The following is a 15,028-nucleotide window of genomic DNA, read 5'->3' on the forward strand; positions in this document are numbered from 1 at the left end:
TGTAGAGTATTCAGACCTGTACTCACTGGTAGAGTATACAGACCTGTACTCACATTGTAGAGTATACAGACCTGTACTCACATTGTAGAGTATACAGACCTGTACTCACTGGTAGAGTATACAGAACTGTACTCACTGGTAGAGTCTACCGAACTGTACTCACTGGTAGAGTCTACCGAACTGTACTCACTGGTAGATTATACAGACCTGTACTCACATTGTAGATTATACAGACCTGTACTCACATTGTAGATTATACAGACCTGTACTCACATTGTAGAGTATACAGACCTGTACTCACTGGTAGGTATACAGACCTGTACTCACTGGTAGGTTATACAGACCTGTACTCACTGGTAGGTTATACAGACCTGTACTCACTGGTAGGTTATACAGACCTGTACTCACTGGTAGAGTATACAGACCTGTACTCACTGGTAGAGTATACAGACCTGTACTCACTGGTAGATTATACAGACCTGTACTCACTGGTAGATTATACAGACCTGTACTCACTGGTAGATTATACAGACCTGTACTCACTGGTAGAGTATACAGACCTGTACTCACTGGTAGAGTATACAGAACTGTACTCACTGGTAGAGTATACAGAGACTCACTGGTAGTACAGACTGTACTCACTGGTAGATTATACAGACCTGTACTCACTGGTAGACCTGTATACAGACCTGTACTCACTGGTAGAGTATACAGACCTGTACTCACTGGTAGAGTATACAGACCTGTACTCACTGGTAGAGTATACAGACCTGTACTCACTGGTAGAGTATACAGACCTGTACTCACTGGTAGAGTATACAGACCTGTACTCACTGGTAGAGTATACAGACCTGTACTCACTGGTAGAGTATACAGACCTGTACTCACTGGTAGAGTATACAGACCTGTACTCACTGGTAGATTATACAGACCTGTACTCACATTGTATACAGACCTGTATTCATAGACAGACCTGTACTCACTGGTAGAGTATACAGACCTGTACTCACTGGTAGAGTATACAGACCTGTACTCACTGGTAGAGTATACAGACCTGTACTCACTGGTAGAGTATACAGACCTGTACTCACTGTATACAGAACTGTACTCACTGGTAGAGTATACAGACCTGTACTCACTGGTAGAGTATACAGACCTGTACTCACTGGTAGAGTATACAGAACTGTACTCACTGGTAGAGTATACAGACCTGTACTCACTGGTAGATTATACAGACCTGTACTCACATTGTAGAGTATACAGACCTTTATTCACTGGTAGAGTATACAGAACTGTACTCACTGGTAGGGTATATAGAACTGTACTCACTGGTAGAGTATACAGACCTGTACTCACATTGTAGAGTATACAGACCTGTACTCACATTGTAGAGAATACAGACCTTTATTCACTGGTAGTGTATACAGACCTGTACTCACTACAGACCTGTACTCACTGGTAGATTATACAGACCTGTACTCACTGTTAGAGTATACAGACCTGTACTCACTGGTTGAGTATACAGACCTGTACTCACATGGTAGAGTATACAGACCTGTACTCACTGGTAGATTATACAGACCTGTACACACTGATCGATTATACAGACCTGTACTCACTGGTAGAGTATACAGACCTGTACTCACTGGTAGAGTATACAGACCTGTACTCACTGGTAGATTATACAGACCTGTACTCACTGGTAGAGTATACAGACCTGTACTCACTGGTAGAGTATACAGACCTGTACTCACTGGTAGAGTATACAGACCTGTACTCACTGGTAGAGTATACAGACCTGTACTCACTGGTAGAGTAGACCTGTACTCACAGACCTGTACTCACTGGTAGAGTATACAGACCTGTACTCACTACTACAGTATACAGACCTCTCACTCACTGATAGATTATACAGACCTGTACTCACTGGTAAAGTATACAGAGACTCACTGTATACAGACTCACTGGTAGATTATACAGACCTGTACTCACTGTAGAGTATACAGACCTGTAGATTATACAGACCTGTACTCACTGGTAGAGTATACAGACCTGTACTCACAGACAGACCTGTACTCACTGGTAGATTATACAGACCTGTACTCACTGGTAGTTATACAGAGTATACAGACCTGTACTCACTGGTAGAGTATACAGACCTGTACTCACTGGTAGAGTATACAGACCTGTACTCACTGGTAGATTATACAGACCTGTACTCACTGGTAGAGTATACAGACCTGTACTCACTGGTAGATTATACAGACCTGTACTCACTGGTAGAGTATACAGACCTGTACTCACATTGTAGAGTATACAGACCTGTACTCACTGGTAGAGTATACAGACCTGTACTCACTGGTAGAGTATACAGACCTGTACTCACTGGTAGAGTATACAGACCTGTACTCACTGGTAGAGTATACAGACCTGTACTCACTGGTAGATTATACAGACCTGTACTCACTCAGACCTGTACTCACTGGTAGAGTATACAGACCTGTACTCACTGGTAGAGTATACAGACCTGTACTCACTGGTAGATTATACAGACCTGTACTCACTGGTAGAGTATACAGACCTGTACTCACTGGTAGAGTATACAGAACTGTACTCACTGGTAGAGTATACAGAACTGTACTCACTGGTAGAGTATACAGAACTGTACTCACTGGTAGAGTATACAGAACTGTACTCACTGGTAGAGTATACAGAACTGTACTCACTGGTAGAGCATACAGAACTGTACTCACTGGTAGAGTATACAGACCTGTACTCACTGGTAGATTATACAGACCTGTACTCACATTGTAGAGTATACAGACCTTTATTCACTGGTAGAGTATACAGAACTGTACTCACTGGTAGGGTATATAGAACTGTACTCACTGGTAGAGTATACAGACCTGTACTCACATTGTAGAGTATACAGACCTGTACTCACATTGTAGAGAATACAGACCTTTATTCACTGGTAGTGTATACAGACCTGTACTCACTGGTAGACTATATAGACCTGTACTCACTGGTAGATTATACAGACCTGTACTCACTGTTAGAGTATACAGACCTGTACTCACTGGTTGAGTATACAGACCTGTACTCACATTGTAGAGTATACAGACCTGTACTCACTGGTAGATTATACAGACCTGTACACACTGATCGATTATACAGACCTGTACTCACTGGTAGGTTATAAAGACCTGTACTCACTGGTAGAGTATACAGACCTGTACTCACTGGTAGAGTATACAGACCTGTACTCACTGGTAGATTATACAGACCTGTACTCACTGGTAGATTATACAGACCTGTACTCACTGGTAGAGTATACAGACCTGTACTCACTGGTAGAGTATACAGACCTGTACTCACTGGTAGAGTATACAGACCTGTACTCACTGGTAGAGTATACAGACCTGTACTCACTGGTAAAGTATACAGACCTGTATACAGACCTGTACTCACTGCTACAGTATACAGACCTCTCCTCACTGATAGATTATACAGACCTGTACTCACTGCTAAAGTATACAGACCTGTACTCACTACAGTATACAGACCTCTCCTCACTGATAGATTATACAGACCTGTACTCACTGCTACAGTATACAGACCTGTACTCACTTATAGATTATACAGACCTGACTCACTGTACTACAGACCACTCACTGGTAGAGTATACAGACCTGTACTCACTGGTAGACTATACAGACCTGTACTCACTGGTAGATTATACAGACCTGTACTCACTGGTAGAGTATACAGACCTGTACTCACTGGTAGAGTATACAGACCTGTACTCACTGATAGATTATACAGACCTGTACTCACTGGTAGATTATACAGACCTGTACTCACTGGTAGAGTATACAGACCTGTACTCACTGGTAGAGTATACAGACCTGTACTCACTGGTAGAGTATACAGACCTGTACTCACTGGTAGAGTATACAGACCTGTACTCACTGGTAGAGTATACAGACCTGTACTCACTGGTAGAGTATACAGAACTGTACTCACATTGTAGAGTATACAGACCTGTACTCACTGGTAGAGTATACAGACCTGTACTCACTGGTAGATTATACAGACCTGTACTCACTGGTAGAGTATACAGACCTGTACTCACTGGTAGAGTATACAGAACTGTACACACTGGTAGATTATACAGACCTGTACTCGCTGATCGATTATACAGACCTGTACTCACTGGTAGAGTATATAGAACTGTACTCACTGGTAGAGTATAAAGACCTGTACTCACTGGTAGAGTATACAGACCTGTACTCACTAGAGTATACAGACCTGTACTCATAGAGTATACAGACCTGTACTCACTGGTAGAGTATACAGACACTGTACTCACTCACTGGTAGAGTATACAGACCTGTACTCACTGGTAGATTATACAGACCTGTACTCACTGGTAGATTATACAGAGTATCACAGTATACAGACCTGTACTCACTGGTAGAGTATACAGACCTGTACTCACTGGTAGAGTATACAGACCTGTACTCACTGGTAGAGTATACAGACCTGTACTCACTGTAGTATACAGACCTGTACTCACTGGTAGAGTATACAGACCTGTACTCACTGGTAGAGTATACAGACCTGTACTCACTGGTAGAGTATACAGACCTGTACTCACTGGTAGAGTATACAGACCTGTACTCACTGGTAGAGTATACAGACCTGTACTCACATTGTAGAGTATACAGACCTGTACTCACTGGTAGAGTATACAGACCTGTACTCACTGGTAGAGTATACAGACCTGTACTCACTGGTACAGACCTGTACTCACTGGTAGAGTATACAGACCTGTACTCACAGTATACAGACCTGTACTCACTAGAGTATACAGACCTGTACTCACTGGTAGAGTATACAGACCTGTACTCACTGGTAGAGTATACAGACCTGTACTCACTGGTAGAGTATACAGACCTGTACTCACTGGTAGAGTATACAGACCTGTACTCACTGGTAGATTATACAGACCTGTAGACTCAGACCTGTACTCACTGGTAGAGTATACAGACCTGTACTCACTGGTAGATTATACAGACCTGTACACACTGATCGATTATACAGACCTGTACTCACTGGTAGGTTATAAAGACCTGTACTCACTGGTAGAGTATACAGACCTGTACTCACTGGTAGAGTATACAGACCTGTACTCACTGGTAGATTATACAGACCTGTACTCACTGGTAGAGTATACAGACCTGTACTCACTGGTAGAGTATACAGACCTGTACTCACTGGTAGAGTATACAGACCTGTACTCACTGGTAGAGTATACAGACCTGTACTCACTGGTAGAGTATACAGACCTGTACTCACTGGTAAAGTATACAGACCTGTACTCACTGGTAAAGTATACAGACCTGTACTCACTGGTAAAGTATACAGACCTGTACTCACTGCTACAGTATACAGACCTCTCCTCACTGATAGATTATACAGACCTGTACTCACTGCTAAAGTATACAGACCTGTACTCACTGCTACAGTATACAGACCTGTACTCACTGATAGATTATACAGACCTGTACTCACTGCTACAGTATACAGACCTGTACTCACTTATAGATTATACAGACCTGTACTCACTGCTACAGTATACAGACCTGTACTCACTGGTAAAGTATACAGACCTGTACTCACTGGTAGACTATACAGACCTGTACTCACGGGTAGAGTATACAGACCTGTACTCACTGGTAAAGTATACAGACCTGTACTCACTGGTAGATTATACAGACCTGTACTCACTGGTAGAGTATACAGACCTGTACTCACTGGTAGAGTATACAGACCTGTACTCACTGGTAGAGTATACAGACCTGTACTCACTGGTAGAGTATACAGACCTGTACTCACTGGTAGAGTATACAGACCTGTACTCACTGGTAGAGTATACAGACCTGTACTCACTGGTAAAGTATACAGACCTGTACTCACTGCTACAGTATACAGACCTGTACTCACTGATAGATTATACAGACCTGTACTCACTGGTAAAGTATACAGACCTGTACTCACTGTACAGTATACAGACCTCTCCTCACTGATAGATTATACAGACCTGTACTCACTGGTAAAGTATACAGACCTGTACTCACTGGTAGAGTATACAGACCTGTACTCACTGCTACAGTATACAGACCTGTACTCACTGGTAAAGTATACAGACCTGTACTCACTGGTAGACTATACAGACCTGTACTCACTGGTAGAGTATACAGACCTGTACTCACTGGTAAAGTATACAGACCTGTACTCACTGGTAGAGCATACAGACCTGTACTCACTGGTAGGTTATACAGACCTGTACTCACTGGTAGGTTATACAGACCTGTACTCACATTGTAGAGTATACAGACCTGTACTCACTGGTAGAGCATACAGACCTGTACTCACTGGTAGAGTATACAGACCTGTACTCACATTGTAGAGTATTCAGACCTGTACTCACATTGTAGAGTATACAGACCTGTACTCACATTGTAGAGTATACAGACCTGTACTCACATTGTAGAGTATACAGACCTGACTCACTGTAGAGTATACAGACCTGTACTCACTGGTAGAGTATACAGACCTGTACTCACTGGTAGAGTATACAGACCTGTACTCACTGGTAGAGTATACAGACCTGTACTCACTGGTAGAGTATACAGACCTGTACTCACTGGTAGAGTATACAGACCTGTACTCACTGGTACAGTATACAGACCTGTACTCACTGGTAGATTATACAGACCTGTACTCACTGGTAGAGTATACAGACCTGTACTCACTGACCTGTACTCACTGGTAGAGTATACAGACCTGTATCACAGACCTGTACTCACTGGTAGATTATACAGACCTGTACTCACTGGTAGAGTATACAGAGACACTGGTAGAGTATACAGACCTGTACTCACTGGTAGAGTATACAGACCTGTACTCACTGGTAGAGTATACAGACCTGTACTCACTGGTAGATTATACAGACCGGGACTCACTGGTAGATTATACAGACCTGTACTCACTGGTAGATTATACAGACCTGTACTCACTGGTAGATTATACAGACCTGTACTCACTGGTAGAGTATACAGACCTGTACTCACTGGTAGAGTATACAGAACTGTACTCACATTGTAGAGTATACAGACCTGTACTCACTGGTAGAGTATACAGACCTGTACTCACTGGTAGATTATACAGACCTGTACTCACATTGTAGAGTATACAGACCTGTACTCACTGGTAGAGTATACAGAACTGTACTCACTGGTAGATTATACAGACCTGTACTCACTGATCGATTATACAGACCTGTACTCACTGGTAGAGTATACAGAACTGTACTCACTGGTAGAGTATACAGAACTGTACTCACTGGTAGAGCATACAGAACTGTACTCACTGGTAGATTATACAGACCTGTACTCACATGGTAGAGTATACAGACCTGTACTACTCACAGACCTGTAGAGTATACAGACCTGTACTCACTGGTAGATTATACAGACCTGTACTCACATTGTAGAGTATACAGACCTTTATTCACTGGTAGAGTATACAGAACTGTACTCACTGGTAGAGTATATAGAACTGTACTCACTGGTAGAGTATACAGACCTGTACTCACTGGTAGATTATACAGACCTGTACTCACATTGTAGAGTATACAGACCTTTATTCACTGGTAGAGTATACAGACCTGTACTCACTGGTAGACTATATAGACCTGTACTCACTGGTAGATTATACAGACCTGTACTCACTGTTAGAGTATACAGACCTGTACTCACTGGTAGAGTATACAGACCTGTACTCACTGGTAGAGTATACAGACCTGTACTCACTGGTAGATTATACAGACCTGTACTCACTCGATTATACAGACCTGTACTCACAGACCTGTACTCACTGGTAGAGTATACAGACCTGTACTCACTGGTAGAGTATACAGACCTGTACTCACTGGTAGATTATACAGACCTGTACTCACTGGTAAAGTATACAGACCTGTACTCACTGGTAGACTATACAGACCTGTACTCACTGGTAGGTTATACAGACCTGTACTCACTGGTAGAGTATACAGACCTGTACTCACTGGTAGAGTATACAGACCTGTACTCACTGTAGATTATAGAGACTCATACAGACCTGGACTCACTGGTAGATTATACAGACCTGTACTCACTGGTAGATTATACAGACCTGTACTCACTGGTAGATTATACAGACCTGTACTCACTGGTAGAGTATACAGACCTGTACTCACTGGTAGAGTATACAGAACTGTACTCACTGGTAGAGTATACAGAACTGTACTCACATTGTAGAGTATACAGAACTGTACTCACATTGTAGAGTATACAGACCTGTACTCACTGGTAGAGTATACAGACCTGTACTCACTGGTAGATTATACAGACCTGTACTCACTGGTAGAGTATACAGACCTGTACTCACTGGTAGAGTATACAGAACTGTACTCACTGGTAGATTATACAGACCTGTACTCACTGGTACAGACCTGTACTCACATTGTAGAGTATACAGACCTGTACTCACTGGTAGAGTATACAGACCTGTACTCACTGGTAGAGTATACAGAACTGTACTCACTGGTAGAGTATACAGACCTGTACTCACTGGTAGAGTATACAGACCTGTACTCACTGGTAGAGTATACAGACCTGTACTCACTGGTAGAGTATACAGACCTGTACTCACTGGTAGATTATACAGACCTGTACTCACATTGTAGAGTATACAGACCTGTACTCACTGGTAGAGTATACAGACCTGTACTCACTGGTAAACTGTATACAGACCTGTACTCACTGCTAGAGTATACAGACCTGTACTCACTTGTAGATTATACAGACCTGTACTCACTGTAGAGTATACAGACCTGTACTCACTGGTAGAGTATATAGACCTGTACTCACTGGTAGATTATACAGACCTGTACTCACTGTTAGAGTATACAGACCTGTACTCACTGGTTGAGTATACAGACCTGTACTCACATTGTAGAGTATACAGACCTGTACTCACTGGTAGATTATACAGACCTGTACACACTGATCGATTATACAGACCTGTACTCACTGGTAGGTTATAAAGACCTGTACTCACTGGTAGAGTATACAGACCTGTACTCACTGGTAGAGTATACAGACCTGTACTCACTGGTAGAGTATACAGACCTGTACTCACTGGTAGAGTATACAGACCTGTACTCACTGGTAGAGTATACAGACCTGTACTCACTGGTAGAGTATACAGACCTGTACTCACTGGTAAAGTATACAGACCTGTACTCACTGGTAAAGTATACAGACCTGTACTCACTGGTAAAGTATACAGACCTGTACTCACTGCTACAGTATACAGACCTCTCCTCACTGATAGATTATACAGACCTCTACTCACTGCTAAAGTATACAGACCTGTACTCACTGCTACAGTATACAGACCTCTCCTCACTGATAGATTATACAGACCTGTACTCACTGCTACAGTATACAGACCTGTACTCACTTATAGATTATACAGACCTGTACTCACTGCTACAGTATACAGACCTGTACTCACTGGTAAAGTATACAGACCTGTACTCACTGGTAGACTATACAGACCTGTACTCACGGGTAGAGTATACAGACCTGTACTCACTGGTAAAGTATACAGATCTGTACTCACTGATAGATTATACAGACCTGTACTCACTGGTAAAGTATACAGACCTGTACTCACTGGTAGAGTATACATACCTGTACTCACTGGTAGAGTATACAGACCTGTACTCACTGGTAGAGTATACAGACCTGTACTCACTGGTAGAGTATACAGACCTGTACTCACTGGTAAAGTATACAGACCTGTACTCACTGTAAAGTATACAGACCTGTACTCACTGCTACAGTATACAGACCTCTCCTCACTGATAGATTATACAGACCTGTACTCACTGGTAAAGTATACAGACCCGTACTCACTGGTAAAGTATACAGACCTGTACTCACTTATAGATTATACAGACCTGTACTCACTGCTACAGTATACAGACCTGTACTCACTGGTAAAGTATACAGACCTGTACTCACTGGTAGACTATACAGACCTGTACTCACTGGTAGAGTATACAGACCTGTACTCACTGGTAGAGTATACAGACCTGTACTCACTGGTAGAGTATACAGACCTGTACTCACTGGTAGAGTTATACAGACCTGTACTCACTGGTAGAGTATACAGACCTGTACTCACTGTAGATTATAGAGTATACAGACCTGTACTCACTGGTAGATTATACAGACCTGTACTCACTGTATACAGACCTGTACTCACTGGTAGAGTATACAGACCTGTACTCACTGGTAGATTATACAGACCTGTACTCACTGGTAGAGTATACAGACCTGTACTCACTGGTAGAGTATACAGACCTGTACTCACTGGTAGAGTATACAGACCTGTACTCACTGGTAGAGTATACAGACCTGTACTCACTGGTAAAGTATACAGACCTGTACTCACTGGTAGAGTATACAGACCTGTACTCACTGGTAGAGTATACAGACCTGTACTCACTGTACAGTATACAGACCTCCTCACTGATAGATTATACAGACCTGTACTCACTGTAGAGTATACAGACCTGTACTCACTGCTACAGACCTGTAGTATACAGACCTGTACTCACTGGTAGATTATACAGACCTGTACTCACTGGTAGAGTATACAGACCTGTACTCACTGGTAGAGTATACAGACCTGTACTCACTGGTAGATTATACAGACCTGTACTCACTGGTAGAGTATACAGACCTGTACTCACTGGTAGAGTATACAGACCTGTACTCACTGATAGATTATACAGACCTGTACTCACTGGTAAAGTATACAGACCTGTACTCACTGGTAGAGTATACAGACCTGTACTCACTGGTAGAGTATACAGACCTGTACTCACTGGTAGAGTATACAGACCTGTACTCACTGGTAGAGTATACAGACCTGTACTCAACCTGGTAGAGTATACAGACCTGTACTCACTGGTAGAGTATACAGACCTGTACTCACTGGTAAAGTATACAGACCTGTACTCACTGCTAGAGTATACAGACCTGTACTCACTGATAGATTATACAGACCTGTACTCACTGGTAGAGTATACAGACCTGTACTCACTGGTAGAGTATACAGACCTGTACTCACTCACACTGTACTCACTGGTAGAGTATACAGACCTGTACTCACTGGTAAGAGTATACAGACCTGTCACTCAGACCTGTACTCACTGGTAGAGTATACAGACCTGTACTCACTGGTAGATTATACAGACCTGTACTCACTGGTAGAGTATACAGACCTGTACTCACTGGTAGAGTATACAGACCTGTACTCACTGGTAGAGTATACAGACCTGTACTCACTGATAGATTATACAGACCTGTACTCACTGGTAGAGTATACAGACCTGTACTCACTGGTAGATTATACAGACCTGTACTCACTGATAGATTATACAGACCTGTACTCACTGGTAGATTATACAGACCTGTACTCACTGGTAGAGTATACAGACCTGTACTCACTGGTAGAGTATACAGACCTGTACTCACTGGTAGAGTATACAGACCTGTACTCACTGGTAGATTATACAGACCTGTACTCACTGGTAGATTATACAGAGACTCACTGTAGTATACAGACCTGTACTCACTGGTAGAGTATACAGACCTGTACTCACTGGTAGAGTATACAGACCTGTACTCACTGGTAGAGTATACAGACCTGTACTCACTGGTAGAGTATACAGACCTGTACTCACTGTAGAGTATACAGACCTGTACTCACTGGTAGAGTATACAGACCTGTACTCACTGGTAGAGTATACAGACCTGTACTCACTGGTAGATTATACAGACCTGTACTCACTGGTAGATTATACAGACCTGTACTCACTGAGTATACAGACCTGTACTCACTGGTAGAGATACAGACCTGTACTCACTGGTAGAGTATACAGACCTGTACTCACATACAGACCTGTACTCACTGGTAGAGTATACAGACCTGTACTCACTGGTAGAGTATACAGACCTGTACTCACTGGTAGATTAGAACCTGTACTCACTGGTAGATTATACAGACCTGTACTCACTGATAGATTATACAGACCTGTACTCACTGGTAGAGTATACAGACCTGTACTCACTGGTAGAGTATACAGAACTGTACTCACTGGTAGAGTATACAGACCTGTACTCACTGGTAGAGTATACAGACCTGTACTCACTGTAGTAGACCTGTATCACAGAGTATACAGACCTGTACTCACTGGTAGAGTATACAGACCTGTACTCACTGGTAGAGTATACAGACCTGTACTCACTGGTAGAGTATACAGACCTGTACTCACTGGTAGATTATACAGACCTGTACTCACTGGTAGATTATACAGACCTGTAGCTAAAGTATACAGACCTGTAGAGTATACAGACCTGTACTCACTGGTAGAGTATACAGAACTGTACTCACTGGTAGGGTATATAGAACTGTACTCACTGGTAGAGTATACAGACCTGTACTCACATTGTAGAGTATACAGACCTGTACTCACTGGTAGAGTATACAGACCTGTACTCACATTGTAGAGTATACAGACCTTTATTCACTGGTAGAGTATACAGACCTGTACTCACTGGTAGACTATATAGACCTGTACTCACTGGTAGATTATACAGACCTGTACTCACTGTTAAGAGTATACAGACCTGTACTCACTGGTTGAGTATACAGACCTGTACTCACATTGTAGAGTATACAGACCTGTACTCACTGGTAGATTATACAGACCTGTACACACTGATCGATTATACAGACCTGTACTCACTGGTAGAGTATACAGACCTGTACTCACTGGTAGAGTATACAGACCTGTACTCACTGGTAGAGTATACATACCTGTACTCACTGGTAGAGTATACAGACCTGTACTCACTGGTAGAGTTTACAGACCTGTACTCACTGGTAGACTATACAGACCTGTACTCACTGGTAAAGTATACAGACCTGTACTCACTGGTAGAGTATACATACCTGTACTCACTGGTAGAGTATACAGACCTGTACTCACTGGTAGAGTATACATACCTGTACTCACTGGTAGAGTATACAGACATGCATTGCTGTAAAATACTTCCGAATTGAACGAGAGTTGCGGTGCACAGTGCGCTGTTCAGATGCTGGAATTGTTTTTGGATGAATGTGCGAAGGTATCCTACTTTTTTAAATGATTGGTTTGGTTCATTAAAAGGCAATACCTTTTTCCTGGCCTCTGCCTGCAGCCTCTAAATCACTAAGTCCGACCCTGAACCTCGTCAAACTTCACTGGCTCCCTATCCAATTCCATATAAACTTCAAGACCCCTCAAAACACCTCTTTCAGAAAGTCTATGGTCTTTGATTGACTTATCATTTACATGAAATGTTTGGCCATTTTACAGTGCAAAACAGATTAAATGGACATGGGTAAATTGTGAAGCATTAAAAGTTTTAACACCCACTACCACTATAGTGATGTTACATTTGATACCGCCGCTCTGAGGCATGCGTCAGAATCGCTTAATTTATTTCGTAGCAGTGTGCTGATGCCTGTCTCGCTTTATCAGAAGCACGTGATCAATGACGTTCAAAGCTTTTTTCGTCGAACAACCACCTGATTGGTTTGGCATTGGTTTCCGTGGAAGACGGAGGCTACACTGCCCATGCGCTGCAACATGTGTGACATTATCTCTAATAATTTGACTATTCTAAATTCTAAATGACCAGCAGGTGCCACTAGTGTACACTGTGTTGATCAATGCCTCAAGTAATTAACCTATTTTTGACACAATTGGCTGGAAAGCCTCAACTGTTAAGGAAGCTTTGTTTCTCCATCACTAGAGACCTATTTCTTGTACACAATATATTTAGGGAACTACTACCACATATCACTTAAATTGGTACAGGCCACGCAGTAACGGATGCAACAAATACAGCCACTTACAAGGCAATCCTTAAAATGTGTTAATGAGTCAATATCTTCCCAAAGCACATGAAACCCTACCTCTTCAAAGAGTATCTTAAATAATCCTCCACCTCACCTTGACACCCCCCCATTTGTATTTAAAAAATAATCATGAACCAGCACTTGACTCCCCCCCCTTGCTAGCTCTGACTTTGCTGATAGTTACTGTATTGAGGAACGTGTAGTTACTATGCAGTGACGTGCTTGTCCCACCTAGCTATCGTACGATGAATGCACTAACTGTAAATCACTCTAGATAAGAGCATCTGCTAAATTATTCAAATGTAATACCATGCACCCACTAGTGGTGAAAAAAAATTGGTCTCTCATAGTATGCTAATGTATTCTAAATTTCAGTAAATTACTAGCAGCAATTAGCCAATAGATGATAGAGTATCATAACAAAGTGTGTAAAATGACTAAAGTGCACTATATTACCATATTGTGTGTGGGTACAGCATTTTTACTCATGGGTGCAACTAATATAGCCTCTTACAAGGCTCGCCTTAAAATATGTTAATGAGCCAGAGACTTTCCCCGCCCACAACATTTCCCCACAATGTACCTTAATGAATACTGTAAAACACATTTACAGTATTTTACAGTGCATTCTACTGTGTATTGCCGTTGAAATTACAGAAAGGTTGTACAGTGTGCTGTAAAACAAATGTGCATTATTTTACTGTGCATTCTACAGTAATTTAGTTTATACAGTATCGTACTGTTGACTAATACAGTAGGTTACTGATAAAATTACAGAAACGGTGGAGAGTATGCGGACAAGGATTGAACAAGTGCAGTGCCTTTTTGACGGCAGCAATATTTTTGGTTAGGGAACTACTGTAGAAGAACATTATTGTGTTTTGTTATGTAAGGTATGATGTTTAGACATTGCTTCCTGTATTCTCTGACACTCCCT

General features: G+C 42.0%; 1 protein-coding gene across 2 annotated transcripts in view; it reads right to left on the reverse strand.

Annotated features, from left to right (window-relative positions):
* The window catches only part of c1qtnf1 (C1q and TNF related 1), a 91,419-nt gene that overhangs the window by 75,235 nt on the left and 1,156 nt on the right, over nucleotides 1-15,028 (reverse strand). The gene's annotated exons all lie outside the window — the stretch shown is intronic.

This window comes from Oncorhynchus nerka, linkage group LG28, assembly GCF_034236695.1.
Source record: "Oncorhynchus nerka isolate Pitt River linkage group LG28, Oner_Uvic_2.0, whole genome shotgun sequence".
NCBI lineage: Eukaryota > Metazoa > Chordata > Actinopteri > Salmoniformes > Salmonidae > Oncorhynchus > Oncorhynchus nerka.